Source organism: Montipora capricornis, chromosome 6 (assembly GCF_036669925.1).
Source record: "Montipora capricornis isolate CH-2021 chromosome 6, ASM3666992v2, whole genome shotgun sequence".
NCBI lineage: Eukaryota > Metazoa > Cnidaria > Anthozoa > Scleractinia > Acroporidae > Montipora > Montipora capricornis.
In genome coordinates this window covers 29,802,241-29,813,330 of record NC_090888.1, presented here as the reverse complement: position 1 = coordinate 29,813,330, position 11,090 = coordinate 29,802,241, and the positions used below count along the sequence as shown (strand labels likewise).

Sequence of the window (11,090 nt, the reverse complement as noted above, 5' to 3'; positions counted from 1 at the left end):
ATGTTAGCCAACAAAATGTTGACCGTATGTTTTCAACCAAAGTGCGGCTCCTGGGGTATTCTCATTTCTGAATTAATTGAGGTGAAGCTAAACGAGGAAACATTGTGGCGGAAACATAGGATCCCGAAGTGTTCCCTTGGTGCGCAAACATTGTTTCCTCGTTTGTGGGCGCACTTACTCTCAGAAGAATTTTGATTTTAAAAAGATTAACGATAATATAACATGACGTTTCGATGACTTCATGTCATCATTCCAAAAAAGGAAAGAAACTAAAATAAGTGGCTAGTACACATGTACAGAAATTTAGGTGTGAAGTGGTATAAAATTGAAACATGAGGATTGACGCACAGGAACGAAAGTGCAGACTTTCGCGCGAATGCAGTCCGCTTGAGAGTTAAGTTTTTGGGTTATCGGTTAACATCTCAAAGATGAACACAATAGGGCCGTTTATACGAGAGAAAATAAGCCGCATCTTACTCTGGCCGTGGCGAACATAATACGCGAAAGGAACTATTTATACGAGTATAAACTCCCAGGCCAGGATACGCCGCTGCTTGAGAAAGCCGTGATCGTAGATTTTGTACCATTTATACGGGGTGTTCGCTTTTTATGTAAGCTTGCTGCGGCTTACTTTCTCTCGTATAAACAGCCCTAATGCCAGACCAGTTTAAACCTTCGCGAATACTTCAAAGCACTAAAGAAGTGCCGTGGGAAGCCTTAGTGTCTAGTTTTCGAAATGCTGTTAATTTGACTGAAAACGGACGAATGGGACTCCATTCGCGCGAAAGTCTTCGTTTCATTTTTCTGTAGTTTCACTCCAATGCATCAATTCCCATGTTTCGATTTACTTATACAACTTCATACCTCAATTTCCCTATAGATATACTTGCCATTTATGTTAAGTTCTTTACTTCTGAGAATGATGACATGAAGTCATTGTAACGTCATGTTAGCTTAATAGTAATCTCTGTATTAAAATGTTCGACGAAATCGCTTCTTATCAGAAGAAAATATTTAGAATAATTTGACCTGCCACAAAGCAATATGACGTAGATCACTTCCTTTCTTTTTCATAACTCGACTTGATGCTCAAGCAGCATCGGTGTTAAGAGTGACAAATTATGTCTAGCCCGAATATTCTTATTTCGCTATCGGCGTTATGCTGAAAATATTTTTATTCACATTCATGAATTAGTGTGTTGAACCAAAAAAAGCAACAGGGAATCACATTGCGCACGTGCTTTATTCCAGCCTTGCTGTCCTGACATGTTGAATGTATAATGTGCGAGTGCGAGCTTTCAGCGAGCCTCAGGGCCTCTTCACATGATCCCGGTTGACCGGGATGAAATTGGCGACCATTCAGGCGTGAAATCTAACGAAGACATAGATCTCACTTGGGAAAAGTTTTCAACTTTGCCGATCACAAAAAAACTTCACAAATTCGAAACCGTAATCGGAAATGAGAACTTCTAGTCAACATTGTAGGGTCGCACTAGTAGAGTTGTGACTCATAAGTGGAATAGTATTTCACTGAGAAAATACTTCGTTATCATTTCAAGCAACATGCGTCCCGATGAAGCCTTATTTATAACTGTTGCAGTGATTATGCTACTTTTTATGCTAATCAACACTTCCTCTTATTCGTTCATCCACTTTTCATCGTTTGTCAGTTTCCTAAAGATCAGCAACCCCAGGAAACGAAACGATCCAGAAGACGATGAACACAACTGAAGGGCTTGCTTGCGAAGACTACGTTAAAACCTTGGGGTTGTGAATGGCTGTGGCTGAGGTTCGATGTCCTAGGTCGGCTTGCTTGTATAGTCCATAAAAACCTTGAAATTGGGAAGGATAATGAAAACCGTGCCTACCCCTAACAAAAGCGCGAAAATTTCGATCACGTTTCATTGACAAGCGTTGACAGTTACCGCCATGATTCCTATTGTTTAGCTCGAGTTTTCCAAAATCTGCCTACCCCACCTAAGCACTACGGGCACTATGATGTTTTGCCGATTTTCCAAAAAAATTCCAAATGGAAAACTTGGTGTCGCACTTAGTAATGTGAACTGATGACAGATTTTTTCCGCAAAGTAAACACATATTCCGAAAATGTTTCCCAAGTGCGACCCATGCCTTGCAAGTCTGGCTAGAATTTCGTGATTTCCTTTGAATTTCTTTTTGCTTACGTAACTATCAAATGAAGTAAAAACTCAGTAATGTACTCCCAGTAACAAATGAGCAAATGGTTCAGTTAAAGTTCTTGGAAGGTAATGTTCGGCTAACAATTTCAGAAGATATCATTCCCTACAATTTTCAGACACTGTAATTTTCAGCTGAGATATCCGAAGAGATAAAAATTTTCTAGGTTGTAAAATCATCTCTTTAGGCAGTCTTTATACATTACAATGAGCCTAGAAATGTCTCTCAAAGACTTTTGGTTTAATTTGCTCGTTGCATGCCCTTGATCCTACAAGAAGTCGATTTGCGAGCAAGTCAATCATGATGATACCACCAAAGATGCACACAGCCATCAAACGATACTCTCTGTGTCTCCGCTAGAAAGATTAGCTTGCTTTTGAAGAGCAGACTGTAAATCAGAGGCGATAGGACTTGAAATTTGTTTGCACTATTTAATAGGTCTTATCACAGTTTTCGACGCCATCTTGACGGGTAGGCAAAGCGCTCAGAAATTACAGTGTTTGTATGGGAATCCGATAGCAAATAACCTCTTCCAAAATTGAATTTTTTTACAATTTCTGAATCGCAACGGTAAAATACGAGGTAGAAGATTGTATTCACCAAGTTTGAAGTATGTAGCTTGGCTAGAAGACGCTCAGTTAAGTTTTTGAATTTTCCACACATTTGTCTGTAAATTTGGCTGGGTAGACAAACGTCTAGACGCAGTTCGCGCGAAAAAATTTTAAGAGTAATGTAGGGAAAATTAAAAAAAAGAGCTCAGTGACTTATAGGAAAGCTACATCCTTCAAACTTGGTGAATACAATCTTCTACCTAGTATTTTAACGTTTTGATTCACAAATTGTGTAAAATTCAATTTTGGAAGAAGTTATTTGCTATCGGATTCCCATACAAACACTGTAATTTTCTGCATTTCTGGCACAAATTGACAAAACTTATTCCCAATCGATCATTATCATCTACGCTACACAGTTAGCAGACCCTGCGTCCTATTTTTGTACCTTAATAAAGCGTGCTGGCATTGCAGTAGAAAACTGTCTATCGTTTAGATAGATTCAACCATCACTTATTTTGAACTGCATTAACCAATTACAGAGGACACATTTCAAGACCTGGCGTTCATGTTCTTTATCGAGCGCAGAAACGCATTACTATTCTCTTTCTTCTGATCTCGTATTTTGCAAAACATATCAATTTGCTTACCGATATAATGAGCCTCGATTTCCTCGTCAACTGTATTCGGCCGCACCACTTTCTCAGGAGAGGTAAGCTCAGCACCTTCAGGGACCGGGACAGCTCTCCTTTTCCGTCCATTTTTGGTCTTTTTTTCAGGTGTTTTCATTTCAACGGCATCATCTTCGTTAAAGAATTCGCCACAAACAACCGTGACAGTGGAGGGACGTGTCCTTGCCGCACTTGGACCGGCGAGGCTATCATTTCTAATGCGGTTAAAGATTGCCGCAAAGTCCTTGGCGAAAGACATCTTGCCGATGAACTTTCTACTAAAATGGTTTTTTTCAGCCATAAAATCTGCCAGGGACAGGTTGATATCATATTTTCCACTTTGACATAAAGTGTCTTTGAAGGTAACCTGTTGAGTGAATATAAAATATTCGATATGCGAAGGAAGGCGAATTTATGTAATTCAGTTATCTTAGGGCGATGCGGTTTACAAGCCTTTTTTTGGCGTGGAACACTTAACTCTGGGCAAAAATCGAATAGATACGGCAAAGGAAAAACCTATGGTCGCTGAACATAGCTCAGACGCCAGTCCATTTAGCATAACCAAAAGACTATGAACAGTCTAGTCGCTGGTTTTCTTCTTGTGCGCCAAGTAAGAAGCAAACGTTCCCAAAACCAAAATGGACAAGTTTTGACATTGCTCGCTCGCACATTAATGGCGTTTACGGAAAACGGCCAGAGGCACTAATCGATAATCTTCGGTGAAATAGGTCTTCGGAAGACCCAAACTGTTCTAAGAATTTCGATTCTACGTTGCCAAACAACTGAAGATCTCTTTACTAAAACATCATCTAAAAGATTCGCAATAGCAATTTCTGAAATAAAGACATCCTTTCCTAAAATTTTCGTCAGCTACGATATCCGGCTTTATCAATATCCGAACAGATCAAATTATTATAAATGATAAAAACATTTCTTTAGATAGTCTTTAAACATTACAAGGAGCCTAGAAATGTCTCTCAAAGGCATTTTGCTTACTCTGCTCGTTGGGTACCCTTGAACGGCAAACCTGCAGGCTGAAACAATGTCATTTGCTTTTTTTATCTTTTGCCCGTTAGTCACAGCTATCGAGCAAGTATAAAAAAACAGAGAAATTGCCTCCTACTATAGGATAATTTTCATGGTTTTGTCTAGCGGCAGCCTGTCATTTGCCGTTGGCCATAAACGCGATGCTAAATCTCTCTATTATCAAAAGCAAGCGTGTGAATCAGAGCTTACCAAAGCGTAGTGGACATTATCCCGTCCTTTTCCACAGCTGACCTCAAGGACGTTCTCCATTAGGTTTCCCTTCTTGTTTTTTATCCTCTGATCGTGCACCTTTATGATACAATACGGATCAAAAGAAGCGTTCTTCTCCTCTTCCAGAAACAACTGATTTCCCGAGCAATGCCAGGCAACCACGAAAATCCTATTCAAGAGGAGCTCTGATGTTGCAAGTGGCACGGAGCAGAAAAGTTGGGTTCATTGAACCAGTTAATACAAGTAAACCACGACATTCAAAATTCCATCGAGATCCTCGACCAGTAAGAAAGGGATGCATGACTAGTAAGGATGCTAAGGCAGATCTTAAGGAACTAAACCCTGATCACATTGAATACCTCTCAGAACGTGTAGTTGGGAGAGGAAGTGACGGAGAGTGTTATCGCGCGCGTTATCGAGGTATTGATGTGATTGTTAAGAAAATGACGCACAATAACACCACAGAAGGCAAAGAGAGAGCAAGGAGAAGTGTACTGCATGAGGCAAAGGTGGTCAGTGCGTTGGGTGAACATGCAGGCCGCCCATGGTTTTAGGTATCGTCACACAAAAAGAACCATTGTGCTTGGTCACGCAATTTCATGGTGTAGAGGATGAAAGTATAACCCTCCACCAAGCTGCAAGCACAAACATGCTTACACCATTTGTTAGCACTGAGTTATTTCTTGGAATATGTTCCGCGCTGAAATATGTGCATTTAGCGGGATACTTACACAATGACATCAAGGCCAACAATGTAGTTCAAGAAAAAAGCCTGACAGCCTCAGACAAGTACATTCCTGTCCTCATAGATTTTGGTAAAAGCAGTAAGGCAGGAACAGGTTCAGAGTTTTTGGTATCAACCGGGAAAAAAATGTTGCCTGAAGAAAGAAAAACGTATTTGGCCCCAGAGGTTTTTAAGGAGCGGCTTTACAGCGCCGCCAGCGATGTATATTCGTTAGCAAGAATGTTAAAATCGATTTCTCAAATGGTGTGATTTTATTCGAGCGTGCGCGCATTGGTCAAGGAGGCGACAGCTGAATCACCGTCACAGAGACCTAGCCTCGACGATTTCATAAAACGACTTGCTGCAATTAAATTTGAATGAAGGCTTTTTCTGCAATGTACGCGCACAGATAAAACGTTAATAGTTGTTTTTTAGGATTATTTTCAAGTATGGGAGCGGAGTGAGTGGGGTGAGGCCGTCTTAAGAGTAGCCATTTAAACGACGGAAAATAATGCAGTTTGTTTCTTTATTATTCCGAAAACCATGAATTGTTGGGCAGCAGCAAAAGATTTTTCCAGTAAGCCCTGCATTACAATTATTCTCGCGACATGCATAATGTCGGGGGCGTTTTGACCGGTTATCAAACAAAGCAATCCGGTTGCCGGTCACTACTCTGCCTTTTTTTATGATTTCCAATTAAGACAAAGTTTAACCATTTCCTTTAAAAATTCAATAAGACGTATCTTAGTAACACATTTACTTAACAAAACATTTCGTTTGCACACTTATTTCTCAATAAGAGATTAAGAGATATGATCCCAGGCTCTCGTGACCTTGATTGCCAAACTCACTCAGGCCTTAATGAAGGACACATTAGACACATTAGACCGTGTCCTAATTTATACGTAAAATAATAGCAACTACACAACCTCTTGAAATTTTTAGCGATTAAGGTTGTTGTTAACTAGGCTGAGTGTTACTGATAATAAAAAAGACAATTTGCTTCACCCCCTTGACAGTAATTTTCTTGTCCAGTTTCTTCAGTTTCCAGTATCCTCGGGTTTCTTGGATTTCATCTCTTAAAACACCTTTAACGATATATCTGTATTTTGAATAACAACTTACAGAAATAAGCACTTTTTTCTAGCAAAGCATTGTTCAGTTCCTGGGAATATCATCAGAAGGCATGGTTATTTGTCTTCAGTTACAATTGAGTCGTTCTCCAAAGGAAACTTCTCATCGTTTGTACCTCGAATTTCAAGTGGCTGATTTTGCATTAAAGGCTGTTTCACGTTGACTTCACATCCTGTGTTTAATGTCGAAGGGTCTCTACCACTTCCTTCTGAGTACTTTTTCGCCAACTTTTTCCGTTTTCTACATGTTGATCTTCTTCGCTTTTCCTGAATCGAATGTTTCCTATACTTCGACATCTCTGCAGCAACTTCTGTCGTTCACTGATTCGAAGTCAATTAAACACTCGGAGGGAACATTTGTTTTTATAACTGATCACAATTCCCACTATTTGGCACTTAATTTTCTCCCTTGCATTCTTTGCTGCTCAGTTATGGTTTTTCCAACAAAATTCTCACTTTCCCTTTTATTGGTATCGGTAATTTGGACCCTAGAGACTCGTCAAAATTACTGTGCGAGTGTTAACTTACTTCGGGTAACTGCTATATTCCGAAGTTACAAAAACAAAATATCTGATGTTACTTTTCTCCCGAATCTTTTGCTTGCCTTATGACTCTTTTTTTTCTCGTGTTGCATCACTTTCATGTAAGTGCCGCTGTTTGAATCTTCAATGCGGCTGACACAATAAAAAACAAAAGCACTTAATTAAGCATCAACAATAATGCTTTTGTTTGAATTGCCGGAAAACGAATAATGCATTATTTGTATTCATGTTAATTTCTTGAAAGTGAGAAAAATGAAACGTTTTCATCTAATTGCGTGATCCAAGAAACTAAAAGTGCTACATTGTGGAGAAACGTTGTTGCCATGCGGTTTGTTGTGAAGTGTCACCTGTGTTTCAAGAAGTTTAAAACTGGTACTTTGTTGATGAAGCATTTCCGTCTAAAACATCAGCGAAGTACCTTTAAAAGAGAGAGGTTTGAAGATGATTCAGGCAATCATGCCAATGAGGCAAAAGCAGTTACTCTGGGGCATGAAGAAAGAGAGGAGTACTTGAAGTGGTTGAGTGTAGTGGAACGTATCAATTTATCCTTAGTACCAGATCATCCAGGTAAACACTCCCTTATGATTTAAGTTGTAATACTTAGGCTTTTGCCAACAATTTTTTTCGTCTATTCACAGCTAAATGGTGCCATATTGACTGCTTTCAAGTTCCCAAGCAGTACTTTTTCCACATGTTGAGTCGTTTGGGGTCCCCAATACTGGATAGCGTGTGAGAAGTTAAACACAGGCGTCAACCAATTTTCAAGAGGAAGACCCGGCGTTTCTCTTACAAAATATCAGAGGAGGATGGATTTCAGAGGCTGCTAGACGAGCAAAAAGTTTTGGAGTTCAAGTCCGAGGCACTCTTCCAGAATCACGAGTAAGTTCCAGATATTGAAGAAATGAATCCAGAGGAGGCCCTTATTTTTGCAAAACAAAGAGCCAGAAATGCTGGAGCAAGACCAACTAGTCGATCAGTCATTGAAATTAGCACTGGTGAAGGAAGATGTACGAGGGAAGTAGAACTTATTTAGTGGCCTGGCTTATACTCTTTCTCCCGTTATGGTAAACTTACCATTAGGTTTTTTGTGAGAAAGACCTCCCCTTAAATACTCGTACTCATTAGAAAAGAAGCGAGGGTTTGTTCGAATGCAAATGTCTTTTTAGAACACAATTCAAAGTTAATTTTACAAATGAGATTCTAAATATTTTTCCTTTAGTAGCTGTGCCCAATGTAAGGAATTGCTGATTTGAAAGTATTTGGGTATCTACTCGTTTCTCTGGGTAACCAGTCGTTTCAGCCATGAGTTGTATTGTCCTACATCTGACGTTGTAAGTGAGTTAGCTAACTCTAAGACATCTCATTTCTTGTTGTTTTTAAACTCTAACTGCGATGAGCGGGCTACTGAAGTACTAAAACAAAAACTTTTCTCGTTCTTTAAACTATTGTTGCGACTAGCGAATCACATAACTCATCAGCGAACTGACCAACGACATTACTGAACTGTCCGTTTGCGAAGCATAAAACACTGGCGAAACAACAGCAATTCTTTCTATGCATACTTGAATCGCCAAACGTTAAGTTTTACTAAGGTATCTTAGCTCCTTGTTTTGGTACCAGGAAATGCACAAGAGTTTGAATTATCTTTTATTTGCACATTTTTTAACATTTGTGACAAGTCACTTAAGTATAGCTAAACGTCTTAGCAGGGTAAATCCCATGAACTTTACAATACAAAACCTCATGCCAGAATGGCTAGATAACCTGTCCTTTTGCTACAACATTAAGAATAAATTTACGACAATTTCTCGTTCGTAAGTTTGGCTGAAAATCATCTAGCTACCTTAGTGTAGCAAATCGACTGAACTGCAGCGTTAGTAAAACGACTTTGTATTAAAACGAAAGGGGCTAAACTACAGAATACAGGGCCACTTTTAACCATGCACCAAACGAAGTTAATTGCAGGCTCATACGCTCTTTATGTACATTAAGATGGCTGGTCTGGCTCGTTTGCTCGGCAGTGGATCTCAGTGATGTGTGTTTCTATTTTCTCTACTTACAAGATAAATATAAGCGTATGCAATTGTCGTTATAAAGAAGAAAAGAAAGCGTTCAACTCCATGTTATTTTTCCATCATGTGTTTACCGTACATACATTTGACTTCACTGCCTAGTTACATAAACGTAAATAATCCTTATCAGTGTTCAGTTTGTTCATTCCCTTGAAACGAGCATTACAATTCGGATTGAGTAAATACTAATGCCCGATCCAAACGCTGCTCCGCTCACGTGCCGAACCTAACTCAATAAAGTTCAACTAAAGAGGGACGGCTGATTCATACGCCCTACCTGGGTCGAACCAAACTGAAATCCATACAATGGTAAAGGGGTCTAGGTAAAGATAAAACTTCCGAGTGTATTGTGGTAAGATTATAAATTATCACAATTTATGCGTTGGGTTCGGCACATCACAAGTACGCTGCGCGAATCAGCCGCCGCTCCAACGTCGCATAGTGCGACAGACCCTGCCAAACTTAACGTTGTTGGCTGCTCCAAACCTAACCTGCCGAACCAAACTGATTCAAACGCCTTTCTTCTGCCACTCTTAACTCATCAGTTAGGTTCGGTGCATGAATGGATTGGGGTTTGGAACGGGCCTAAGCCTTCTCTCTCAACTGAAACAAGACACTCCTGCCGGTTTCGGACCGTTAGAAATGGTGATCTTAAGCAATGACGACGGCAACGCGAACCTCAAAAAACTGAATAGGCTTAACAACAAAAACAACTCTGCACGTGCACTGCACCTTTTTGGTACATTTCTTTGTCGACACTGCACGACCAGGATGTGAAATTTGCTTTCTCTTTATTTAACTTGGCTGCAGTCTCCAAGAATTCAACTCCAGGAAATTTCAGCAAAAAAATTGACATTTAAAGCGAGTTGCAGTAATCAGGACGTTAAAAAAAAACGAGAATTCATTGTAATACTGACATATTCGCTGCCTTGAAAGTTGGCCTTTGCTAATGATCCCAATTTTATGACGTATGCAGCATTTTGCTAATAACCATCGACACTAATTGCCCAACTGTATCAAGATATCGGCTATTCTTTTTCTGAACAGGAGAGCGGACGACTGATTGTACCATCTGAGGGGTTTGCTTGACAAGAGGTCGTCGACTGGAAGCTGAAAAGAAAAGGAAATATAGGGGTTAATAGAGAAGACACTACATCAAACTAAAAGCACAATACTTTCAGGACGAGTGATAAGATTTTTCAAACCTAGAGTACAGGCATACATTCAGCACAAATAACTCCCAGGGTGGAGATAAATCAACCCATTGCGCTGGAGTTAAAATATTTGTGAGAGCTATTTGAACTCCGAGAAGGAGTTGTTTTCCTATGTGGCAGAGTTAAAATAACTCCATAGGAAGGGTTAAAATTACCCCAAGGTAATGAGAGTTATTTCAACTCGAGATTTGGAGTAAATATGGAGGTAAAACTACCCAAGAAAAGGAGTTATTCTCGACGTAAATTTTTACTCCACCTTTGGAATCTTCCTTTATATGGAACGTATAAGAGAGAAATCCAGTTTAAATGGCATGATTGCTTTCAGTTATGAAAAACGAAAAACTAATGGACAAAAAAAAAACCGGATGTCTTTTCAAGTCTGCTGCTCTTGACAGAGGAGTTCGTAACCCACAACCAACCAACTTCCAGGTTATGACGTCATTCACGTAAAACAATTGAAATACCAAGAATTTTTGTAACTGGAATAAACTGAAGCAAAAGTGAGCTGCAAAAATACCTAATAACGAAATAAACCCTGGTTACCTGTTGATGACAGTCGAAATCCTTGCCTTGCATTTCAAGAACTGTTCAAAAACCATCAAAAGAAACACACCACAGTCGTAGCCGTTTTCTTGCTGTGGTACCTAGGACAACAAATTGTAATAGATCAATTTGCTCAGTTTAATTATCTAAGGAAATACAATTTCTTTATATTTATAATTCTATTAAG

The 11,090-nt window shown here is 39.5% G+C and overlaps 1 long non-coding RNA gene and 1 pseudogene across 2 annotated transcripts in view; one reads left to right on the top strand and one right to left on the bottom strand.

The window, feature by feature from the left end:
• The first annotated feature begins 4,974 nt into the window (after nucleotides 1-4,974).
• On the top strand, nucleotides 4,975-5,669 carry LOC138053612 (uncharacterized; annotated as a pseudogene).
• Nucleotides 5,670-9,402: 3,733 nt separating this feature from the next.
• Nucleotides 9,403-11,090, bottom strand: part of LOC138050426 (uncharacterized) — a 5,470-nt gene continuing 3,782 nt past the window's right edge. For both annotated transcript variants that reach the window (XR_011132610.1, XR_011132609.1), the window contains exons 3-4: nucleotides 10,904-11,004; nucleotides 9,403-10,256 (exon numbers count right to left, since the gene is read on the bottom strand). This is a non-coding gene — a long non-coding RNA (uncharacterized lncRNA). The remainder of the gene's footprint in view (nucleotides 10,257-10,903; nucleotides 11,005-11,090) is intronic.